Raw genomic sequence first — 10,891 nt, 5'->3', positions numbered from 1 at the left:
CAAGATGCCAACAGCTCTCTTTGTTATGAATGTATTTCCTAGGATCTGGTCTGATGGAGACAAAAAGGAAACTTGCTCCTCAGTTAAGAAGATACACACCTCACCCCCAGCAGTGGGTCAGAAAAGTGGGCATCCTGCCACACCCCAGGGTGCACCCTACAAACCAGTCAATTGAAGGTACTTTGGAAATTCAGTCTTTAAATAGACTGTAGAATAATGATAGAAGTTTATTTAGTATACTGTGTGTAAGAGAAAACTATAAAAATATTAAGCCATATTCCTTTTTTTCCATGTATGAAAATTTAAATTTGCCAAGTTATTTGTGCCATGACCAGAAAAGTGAAGGTGTATTTACAACTCAGGTTTGTGTACATGTAATAGTCAACAATGTCTGGATATTAATGTTTTAATGTTAGCTGATGGCTGAATATTAGCAGAAGTAGGTCTCTCCGTGAAACGGTGCAGTCAGGTTATTTTTTTTAAATTAATGGATGTTAGTATTTAGGACAGGTTTTTTGGGGGAAGGGTTGTTTTATTTTTCATTTGGCTGTGCCAGCTCTTAGTTGCAGCGTGTGGGATCTAGTTCCCTGACCAGGGATCGAACCTGGACCCCCTGCATTGGGAGCATGGAGTCTTATCCACTGGACCACCAGGGAAGTCCAGTCGTGGTTAAACAGTAGGATATCAGTATTTTCAAAACTTCTATAATTGATTATATTTATGATGAAATGTTAGTCAAATGAATAAAATAAATTATTTTGTCTCGAATTCAATCCAGTGCCCTAATAAAAGTGTGCTTGTAATCACCTACAAAATTCTAAACAACAGATGATCAGTGTGGTAGCAGCCTATGTGAATTCACAGAGGCCAGCGTGGCTTTGACAGATGTTAAAAATAGAGCAGCGGGCACTTGCCTGGGAGTCCAGAGGTTGAGATTTTGCCTTCCAGTCCAGGAGGTGTGAGTTCCATCCCTGCTCTAGGAGCTAAGATCCCGCATGCCTGGCAGCCAAATAAAAACAAAATGTAAAACAAAAGCAATATTGTAACAAATTCAATAGGCTTCAAACAGACTTTAAAATCAGTCCACATTAAAAAAAAATATATAGCAATTTAGCTGGACTTCAAAATGGGCAGGATGAGTGATGGGACTCTGTCATTGAATCATAACATGGGAGTTTAGTACCATTTGTAGATTGAATATTTCACAATGATACAGGTTGCCTTCAGCTGAAAAGCCAAGGGCTCTGTCTCACTTCTTTTCTGCTCCTCTCCTTTGCCTTCCCTTGTGCACCAAGGCAGATGGCCCAGCAGCAGCTGAGTCATGCTTGTTTTACCCACCACATCCATGCAGCCTATCTCCTTGCCCAAGGCAACAAAACCTCACCGAGCAATTCCTGAGCAACACCACCAGTGACTGACAGTCACTCTGTGTCCCCACCCCCGCCTGCCAGACTCCCCTGAGGACCTTTTGGAGGAGCTCCCTCATGACAGAGCAGAGGAAGAAACCCTATCTAACGCCAAGGTAAGGTCGCTTGTCTTTGTCTGAGACGGATATGTTGCTTTGTTCGTTTATTTCATGTCAATTGAATTCACCTGTGAAAATCTGGATTATCAATGGTTTACACAGTTTCCGTGATGGGGAGGGTGCCCCTCACAGATCTCTAACCAACTGATAGCTGATACAAAGGGGTATTCAAGGGACTTCCCTGGTGGTCCAGTGGTTAAGAAGCTGCCTTTCGATGCAGGGGCTGCAGGTTCAGTCCCTGATTGGGGAACTAAGATCCTACACGCCGCAGAGCAACTAAGCCTGTGTGCCACAACTGGAAAGTCCAGTGCACTGTGACAAAAGATCCCGAGTGCTCCAACTAAGACCCGATGCAGTCAAATACATATCAATAAAATAAAATAAAAAGAGGGCAATCAAAAATGGCAGCATCTGTCCTACTGGACAAGCATTTCCACCAGCAGGCATTTCTCCTCCTTGGACAAGGATTCTGTGATTGCCAACCAAATCGGACTTAGGGACACATCCTCTAGGAAAAGCCAGTCAGTACCTTTTGGCATGAGTAGGTTTGGCCCCTTTTGCTTTTGGGTGCCCTTGAGTCAACTGCTGTTTCCCATTTGGTTTTCTAGATTCACCAAGAGGACAAAAGACATGTGCAGGTGAGGAAAGGAAATTCAAACTCCTTAAAAAAAAAAAAAACAAAAAACCTGGTCTTACCCTCATAGTATCTTCTTTTCTATTTGTATCTGCAGGTGGTCTCAAGAACCAATGAAAAGGGTATGTGTTTTAGAATTACTCACTCAATGAGGAAAAGGGAGGTGGGGCTTTCTTGCTGGTCTTAGGTCTGGAAAGTTATCCTGTTTCTAGTTTCCTGCTGGGGATGAGGACTGGAGGTAGCTCTGCACCCCCTGGGAATAGCTGTGTTCTGTTGAGGGGGTGTGGATCTGCATACATGGGGCTTTAGAAGTGGGTGTGTGGGGAGGATCTATGTGAAGTGATTGTGAATGTGTGGGCAATGTGTACAGTTAAAAACACGTGTTTCCCAGGACTTCCCTGGTAATCCAGTGACTAAGACTCCGTGCTCCCAATGCAGTGAACCCAGGTTTGATTCCTGGCATGCCTCAACAAGACCCAGAGCAGCCAAATAAATAAATTAAAAAAAAAAATACGTTTCCCCCGTAGATACGTCCCACTTACACATCACAATTGCCAGCATCACATTTCCCAAAAAGTGCCATCAGCCCTGAATACTTTATGTACATTATCTCGTTCAACCCTCCCCACTGTGCCTGGGCAATGACCCACTATCCCCACTTCTCAGAGAGAGAAACAGAGGCGCAGAGATGATTGACCCATGCTCAGGAGCTCCTATGTAGAAGAGCCAACATGTGAATTCAAATGTGTGGCCAAGAAGCTAAACAGCTGACTTTCAGTTACCACTCAACCATGGGGTCATTTGTCTTAGGGCAAGACAGTCTGGGCATCAGTGTACAGAGGCCACAGACACCGCCCATCATCAGAAGGGGCCTCAGTGGTCCCAGAACCCAGAGCAACTATGAAAGTGAAAGTTGAGTTGTGTCTGACTCTTTGCAACCCCACGGACTGTAGCCTGCCAGGCTCCTCTGTCCATGGAATTCTTCAGGCAAGAATACTGGAGTGTTTTGCCATTCCCTTCTCCAGGGATCTTCCCAACCCAGGGATCGAATGAACCCGAGTCTCCCACACTGTGGGCAGATTACCGTCTGAGCCACCAGGGATGCCAGGGCAGCTATAGGTACATTTAAAGCCAACTTTGGCATCGATGTGAGTGTGAATGCCCATCAGAAGCCACATGCTCCTGGTCAGTCCACAGAGTCTGAGACTCTGTGTAGACAATGCAGGTTGATATCTACCAGTGCTAGGGTCACTTCTCAGCCTCTGGCCCTAACCATATAAAAATCAGGGAGAGAGCTTCCGTGGTGACTTAGTGGTAAAGAATCCACCTGCCAATGCAGGGGACACAGGTTCCATCCCTGATCTGGGAAGGTCCCACACACCATGCGGCAGCTAAGCCTCTTCTCCACAACTACTGAGCCTGAGCTCTAGAGCCCTCAAGCCGCAACCGCTGAGCCCGTGTGCCTACAGTCTGCACTCTGCAACAAGAGAAGCCACTGCAATGAAAAACCCTCACACCAAAATTAGAGAGTAGCCCTTGCTCGCCACAGCTAGAGAGAAAGCCCTTGTGCAGTAATAAAGACCCATTGCAGCCAAAAGATAAATAAAATTTTTAAAAATTGTTAAGACTTGTTTTTTAGAAAAAAAATCAGGGAGATATTTTAGTGTATTTAATAGTATTATGACCACAAGCTCTGCAACTCATGTGAGCTTCATCCCCCAGAACCGTGATAGATAAGAACCCCGGATTTGGCTTTGTTGTTAGCCTGAACACCCTGCTTCTCATTTCTTTCCCGTTCCTCTCCTTTGCCTTTCTTTGCCCACCAAGGAGGGTGGCCCCTAATTCTCAGTGCTTGCTTGTTAACTGATCGCGGCCACAGACTCTCGCCCGCGGTCCACATCGAGCAGACCTCTCTGAGTGATTCCTGAGCAGCGTCACCAAAGGCTGACAGTTGCTCTGTGTCTTTCCAGCTCCCCCCGAGGGCCTGGTGGAGGAGCTGCCCATGCACAGGGCAGAGGAAGAGAGCCCGTCCAACACCAAGGTAAGCTCAACCATCTTTTAATTCATTAATAAACTTAAAATTTGGCTGCACCGGGTCTTGGTTGCTGCGCACGGGCTCTCTCTAGCTGTGGCAAGCAGGGGCTGCTCTTCACTGCGGTGTACAGGCTTTCCACGGCAGTGGCTCCTCTTGTTGCAGAACACAGGCTCTAGGGCGCACAGGCTCAGTAGCTGTGGCGCACGGGCTTAGTTGCTCCTGGGCATGTGGGATCTTCCCAGATCGGGGAGCAAATCCGCATCCCCTGTATTGGCAGGTGGATTCTTTACCACTGGACCACCAGGGAAGTCCAAGTTCACCCATCTTTGTCTGAGATGAGAGTGCTGCTTTTTGGGTTTCTTTCTTTCATTTCTAATTCATTTGAATTCACGTAGGAAAATTCGAGCGTGTTCATTAGAGGTGGGGTTTACAATTTCCTCAAAGGAGAACATTGAGTCTCTCACCTATGACCCGTGATTCCAGAAAAGAAAGGGAAGGTGTTAGTCGGTCAGTTGTGTCTGACTCTTTTGCGACCCCATGGACTTTAGCCCACCAGGCTCCTCTGTCCGTGGAATTCTCCAGGCAAGAATACTGGAGTGGTTGGCCATTCTCTTCTCCAGGGGATCTTCCAAACTCAGGGATGGAATCCGGGTCTCCTGCACTGTGGGCAGATTCTTTACCGTCTGAGCCACCAGGGTGCCCTAGGCCATTCACACAGGCAGCATGGGTTTAGAGATCACGCAGGGACCTTTCCTCATCAGAAATGCTTCCTCAGTGGAGTAAGAATTTTGCAATGGGCGGACCAGTATGGACTTGAAAGATCCATGGTGCAGGAAAAGCTTGTCCCTTTTTCACCAGTGTTGTCTTCTACACTATCTTTTGGGACCTTTGACTGGACAGTTTTCCCACCTGTTTTTCTAAAGTCCCCTATAGGATCAAAGACCCACATTGACAGTGCACAGCATGATCTGATACCCATAGCTGTTTTCTCTTCTGTCATGGCAGGTGACCTCAGGGCTAACTGAAAATGGTACGTACCCTGGAATTACTCATTTGCTTCGTGGCGGGGCCCGGGGACGGGGGATGCGGAGAATGCGGATAATGAGAAAGATGGGCTGTGTTGGCAGGCTTTCATCTGGATCAGATCAGATCAGATCAGTCGCTCAATCATGTCCGACTCTTTGCAACCCCATGAATCGCAGCACACCAGGCCTCCTTGTCCATCACCAACTCCCGGAGTTCACTCAGACTCACGTCCATTGAGTCAGTGATGCCATCCAGCCATCTCATCCTCTGTCGTCCCCTTCTCCTCCTGCCCCCAATCCCTCCCAGCATCAGAGTCTTTTCCAATGAGTCTACTCTTCCCATGAGGTGGCCAAAGTACTGGAGTTTCAGCTTCAGCATCATTCCTTCCAAAGAAATCCCAGGGCTGATCTCCTTCAGAATGGACTGGTTGGATCTCCTTGCAGTCCAAGGGACTCTCAAGAGTCTTCTCCAACACCACAGTTCAAAAGCATAAATTCTTCGGCGCTCAGCCTTCTTCACAGTCCAACTCTCACATCCATACATGACCACAGGAAAAACCATAGCCTTGACTAGACAGACCTTTGTTGGCAAAGTAATGTCTCTGCTTTTGAATATGCTATCTAGGTTGGTCATAACTTTCCTTCCAAGGAGTAAGCGTCTTTTAATTTCATGGCTGCAGTCACCATCTGTAGTGATTTTGGAGCCCAGAAAATTAAAGCCTGACACTGTTTCCACTGTTTCCCCCTCTATTTCCCATGAAGTGGTGGGACCGGATGCCATGATCTTCGTTTTCTGAATGTTGAGCTTTAAGCCAACTTTTTCACTCTCCACTTTCACTTTCATCAAGAGGCTTTTGAGTTCCTCTTCACTTTCTGCCATAAGGATGGTATCATCTGCATATCTGAGGTGATTGATATTTCTCCCGGCAATCTTGATTCCAGCTTGTGTTTCATCCAGTCCAGCATTTCTCATGATGTACTCTGCATATAAGTTAAATAAACAGGGTGACAATATACAGCCTTGACGAACTCCTTTTCCTATTTGGAACCAGTCTGTTGTTCCATGTCCAGTTCTAACTGTTGCTTCCTGACCTGCATACAAATTTCTCAAGAGGCATGTCAGGTGGTCTGGTATTCCCATCTCTTTCAGAATTTTCCACAGTTTATTATGATCCACACAGTCAAAGGCTTTGGCATAGTCAATAAAGCAGAAATAGATGTTTTTCTGGAACTCTCTTGCTTTTTTGATGATCCAGCAGATGTTGGCAATTTGGTCTCTGGTTTCTCTGCCTTTTCTAAAACCAGCTTGAACATCAGGAAGTTCACGGTTCACATATTGCTGAAGCCTGGCTTGGAGAATTTTGAGCATTACTTGACTAGCGTGTGAGATGAGTGCAATTGTGCGGTAGTTTGAGCATTCTTTGGCATTACCTTTCTTTGGGATTGGAATGAAAACTGACCTTTTCCAGTCCTGTGGCCACTGCTGAGTTTTCCAAATTTGCTGGCATGTTGAGTGCAGCACTTTCACAGCATCATCCTTCAGGATTTGGAATAGCTCAACTGGAATTCCATTACCTCCACTAGCTTTGTTCATAGTGATGCTTTCTAAGGCCCACTTGACTTCACATTCCAGGATGTCTGGCTCTAGGTCAGTGATCACACCATCGTGATTATCTGGGTCATGAAGATCTTTTTATACAGTTCTTCTGTGTATTCTTGCCATCTCTTCTTAATATCTTCCGCGTCTGTTAAGTCCATACCATTTCTGTCCTTTATCAAGCTCATCTTTGCATGAAATGTTCCTTTGGTATCTCTGATTTTCTTGAAGAGATCCCTAGTCTTTCCCATTCTATTGTTTTCCTCTATTTCTTTGCATTGATCGCTGAAGAAGGCTTTCTTATCTCTTCTTGCTATTCTTTGGAACTCTGCATTCAGATGTATATATATTTCCTTTTCTCCTTTGCTTTTCACTTCTCTTCTTTTCACAGCTATTTGTAAGGCCTCCCCAGACAGCCATTTTGCTTTTTTGCATTTCTTTTCTATGGGAATGGTCTTGATCCCTGTCTCCTGTACAATGTCATGAACCTCATTCCGCAGTTCATCAGGCACTCTATCTATCAGATCTAGGCCCTTAAATCTGTTTCTCACTTCCACTGTATAATCATAAGCGATTGGATTTAGGTCATACCTGAATGGTCTAGTGGTTTTCCCTACTTTCTTCAATTTAAGTCTGAATTTGGCAATAAGGAGTTCATGGTCTGAGCCACAGTCAGCTCCTGGTCTTGTTTTTGCTGTCTGTATAGAGCTTCTCCATCTTTGGTTGCAAAGAATATAATCAATCTGATTTTGGTGTTGACCATCTGGTGATGTCCATGTATAGAGTCTTCTCTTGTGTTGTTGGAAGAGGGTGTTTGTTATGACCAGTGCATTTTCTTGGCAAAACTCTATTAGTCTTTGCCCTGCTTCATTCTGTATTCCAAGGCCAAATTTGCCTGTTACTCCAGGTGTTTCTTGACTTCCTACTTTTGCATTCCAGTCCCCTATAATGAAAAGGACATCTTTTTTGGGTGTTAGTTCTAAAAGGTCTTGTAGGTCTTCATAGACCTGTTCAACTTCAGCTTCTTCAGCGTTACTGGTTGGGGCATAGAGTTGGATTACTGTGATATTGAATGGTTTGCCTTGGAAACGTTTTTGAGATTGCATCCAAGTACTGCATTTCAGACTCTTTTGTTGATCATGATGGCCACTCCATTTCTTCTGAGGGATTCCTGCCCGCAGTAGTAGATATAATGGTCATCTGAGTTAAATTCACCCATTCCAGTCCATTTCAGCTCGCTGATTCCTAGAATGTCGACATTCACTCTTGCCATCTCTTGTTTGACCACTTCCAATTTGCCTTGATTCATGGACCTGACATTCCAGGTTCCTATGCAATATTGCTCTTTACAGCATCAGACCTTGCTTCTATCACCAGTCACATCCACAACTGGGTATTGTTTTTGCTTTGGCTCCATCCCTTCATTCTTTCTGGAGTTATTTCTTCACTGATCTCCAGTAGCATATTGGGCACCTACTGACCTGGGGAGTTTCTCTTTCAGTACCCTATCATTTTGCCTTTTCATACTGTTCACGGGGTTCTCAAGGCAAGAATACTGAAGTGGTTTGCCATTGCCTTCTCCAGTGGACCACATTCTGTCAAATCTCTCCACCATGACCCGCCTGTCTTGGGTTGTCCCACGGGCATGGCTTAGTTTCATTGAGTTAGACAAGGCTGTGGTCCTAGTGTGATTAGATTGACTAGTTTTCTGTGAATATGGTTTCAGTGTGTTTGCCCTCTGATGCCCTCTTGCAACACCTACCGTCTTCGAGCCTCCCCAATTCTGAATTCCTGCTGGGAACAGGGGCTGAGGATGGGGTGAGAGAAGCTGATTTCCCAGGCAAAGAACCATGGCTGTTTTTCTTTTCTAAATACTTGTTTACTTACGGCTCACTGGGTCTTCATTGCTGCACCTGGGCTTTCTCTAGTTGCAGCGAGCAGGGGCTACTCTCTGGTCGCCGTGCGCAGGCTTCTCATGGCGGTGGCTTCTCGTTGTGGAGCACGGGCTGTAGGGCTCTCGGGCTTCAGTAGTTGTGGCACATGGATTCAGTAAGTTTCGGCTCCTGGGCTCTAGAGCACAGGCTCAGCAGTTGTGGCTCGAGGGCTCAGTTGCTCTGAGGCAGGTGGAATCTTCCTGGATCAGGGATCCAACCCGTGTCTCTTGGGTGGGCAGGTGGATCCTTTAGCACAGGGTCACCAGGGATGCCCCCATGGCAGTTTCATTGCCTTTAAATTTTGTTTATTTTTGGCTGCATTGGGTGTTCAATTTTTTTAATTTTTTAAATTTAGATTGCCTTCAGGTGGTGACCCCGTATGTGTGTGTGTGTGTGTGTACTTCCCTAGGTTGATGTTGCTTCCAACAACACAACTGCCAGCGTCAACTTCTTTTTTTTTAATATTTTGATTTATTTATTTGACTGCACCAGGTCTTAGTTGCAGCACATGGGATCTAGTTCCCTGACTAGGGATTGAACCCCAGACCCCCACACTGAGAGCTCTGAGGCTTAGCCACTGGAAATCCCTAGTGTCAAGTTCTAAATGCAAAAGATCCCACTGCTACTGTTTCATATGATTAAATGCATTTAAAATGTCTCAAACCATACACTTAAAATGTGTGCAGTTCATTGTATGGCAGGTAGACCTCAGTAAGCTCAGTGGAAAAATCTTATCACCAGCCTGGCAAATGTCCACAAGGTTCCAAGAAGCACTGTGATTGGGTCAATGACAGCTTCTGTTAGTAATTTTCTCCTCCATCCAACCTTTCATATTCAGTTTGACAGGATGATAAGTGAAGTCATCCCTGTCCTAATTTCTCATGAGAGAAAGCAGAGACTGGGGAAAGTGGATGAGTTCTGGAGAGTCGCACAGACTGTGGGTGTGGAACTGAGGGAGGCCATCCAGACTCTTCCATCCAGAGCCTATGCACTTTCTCCCACACCCCTACTGCCTGGGAGAAGCTCAGCTTCCATGCGTTTGGCATCAGTTATGTGCCGGGGCCTCTTTGTGTAGGATGCTTGCAGGGCCTGAGATGCAGCAACCCCAGCCCTTGCTCCATCAGATATTTTAGTACTAAATGGATATTTCCTCCAAGGATGCTTCATTCCTGCTCCTTCCCTTCTTCCTCAAACCGTTGGATTACAGGAGGTCTCAGCATTAAACCTCCCTCATCTCTGGGGCTCGGGGGCAGAGTTCCTTTATTTTGCAGGAGCCCCAGGGGGAACTTACATGTCCCTCTCAGTTCTGGAAGAATCTGAGAGAGGACAAGTGAACAGACCGCGTCTGAATGTGTCCATAAGAGTTGGAATTTAAGGCTTATCCCTTTGGAGGCTAGAGCCAGAAAGATCTGGTGGAAATGGGGAAGTGAGATATTAAAGGGGGAATCCCCTCTCTCATTTGAGGATTTGCAACTGTGATCAATGTCTGGGTGGAGGGCTCTGGCTCCAGGGAGCCCCGGGAAGTTCTGGGACCTCAGAGGAAAGAGTGATGGCCCCAGCTGGAGTAGAAGAAAGGAGTGAGCTACGCTATTAAGTCATGTTTGTGTCTCTAAAGATTGGATTGTTGACCGAAGATATGACTCAAGTAGCGAGGACGAAGACTCCCCAGGTAGGGAACTGCTCAGGTAGGATTCAAGGGGAAAAGGATCCTGGGAGCAGTTGGGCTATACCTGTTGCTTTAGAGACAGAGGAGGAAGGGTGTAAAATGGGAGAGAAAAAGGAAATCTGTGTCCTTTTTATGATTTCATGACTTAAGAGCTCACTAGGACTTCCCTACAGTCCAGTGGTTAAGACTCTGACTTCCAGTGCGAGGGGTACAGGTTCGATCCCTGGTCAGAGAACTAAGAGCCCACATGCCATGCTGCACAGCCAAGAAAATTTAAAAAAAATTTTTTTAATAAAAGAATAAGAGCTCTCTGTCTCTTGCTTTAGGAACCTTGTTTTTTCGCTTTGGTATTGCAAGCTTGTCTTCCCCTGCGCCCCCACCAAGACCTGCTGTTTCCTGATTCTGCCAGTGCCAAACCCCAAAACCTTTGGTTGGCATCTCTTGGGAATTGAGTGCTAGCATTCTGGGGTTGGGT

At 45.9% G+C, this 10,891-nt stretch overlaps 1 non-coding gene across 1 annotated transcript; it reads right to left on the bottom strand.

Moving 5' to 3' along the window:
- Positions 1 to 583: 583 nt before the first annotated feature.
- Positions 584 to 656, bottom strand: TRNAW-CCA (transfer RNA tryptophan (anticodon CCA)). Its single transcript has one exon. It is a non-coding gene; the product is annotated as a tRNA-Trp (tRNA).
- Positions 657 to 10,891: the final 10,235 nt, after the last annotated feature.

This window comes from Bos indicus, chromosome 17 (genome assembly GCF_029378745.1).
Source record: "Bos indicus isolate NIAB-ARS_2022 breed Sahiwal x Tharparkar chromosome 17, NIAB-ARS_B.indTharparkar_mat_pri_1.0, whole genome shotgun sequence".
NCBI lineage: Eukaryota > Metazoa > Chordata > Mammalia > Artiodactyla > Bovidae > Bos > Bos indicus.
This window is presented reverse-complemented; position numbering and strand designations above follow the sequence as displayed.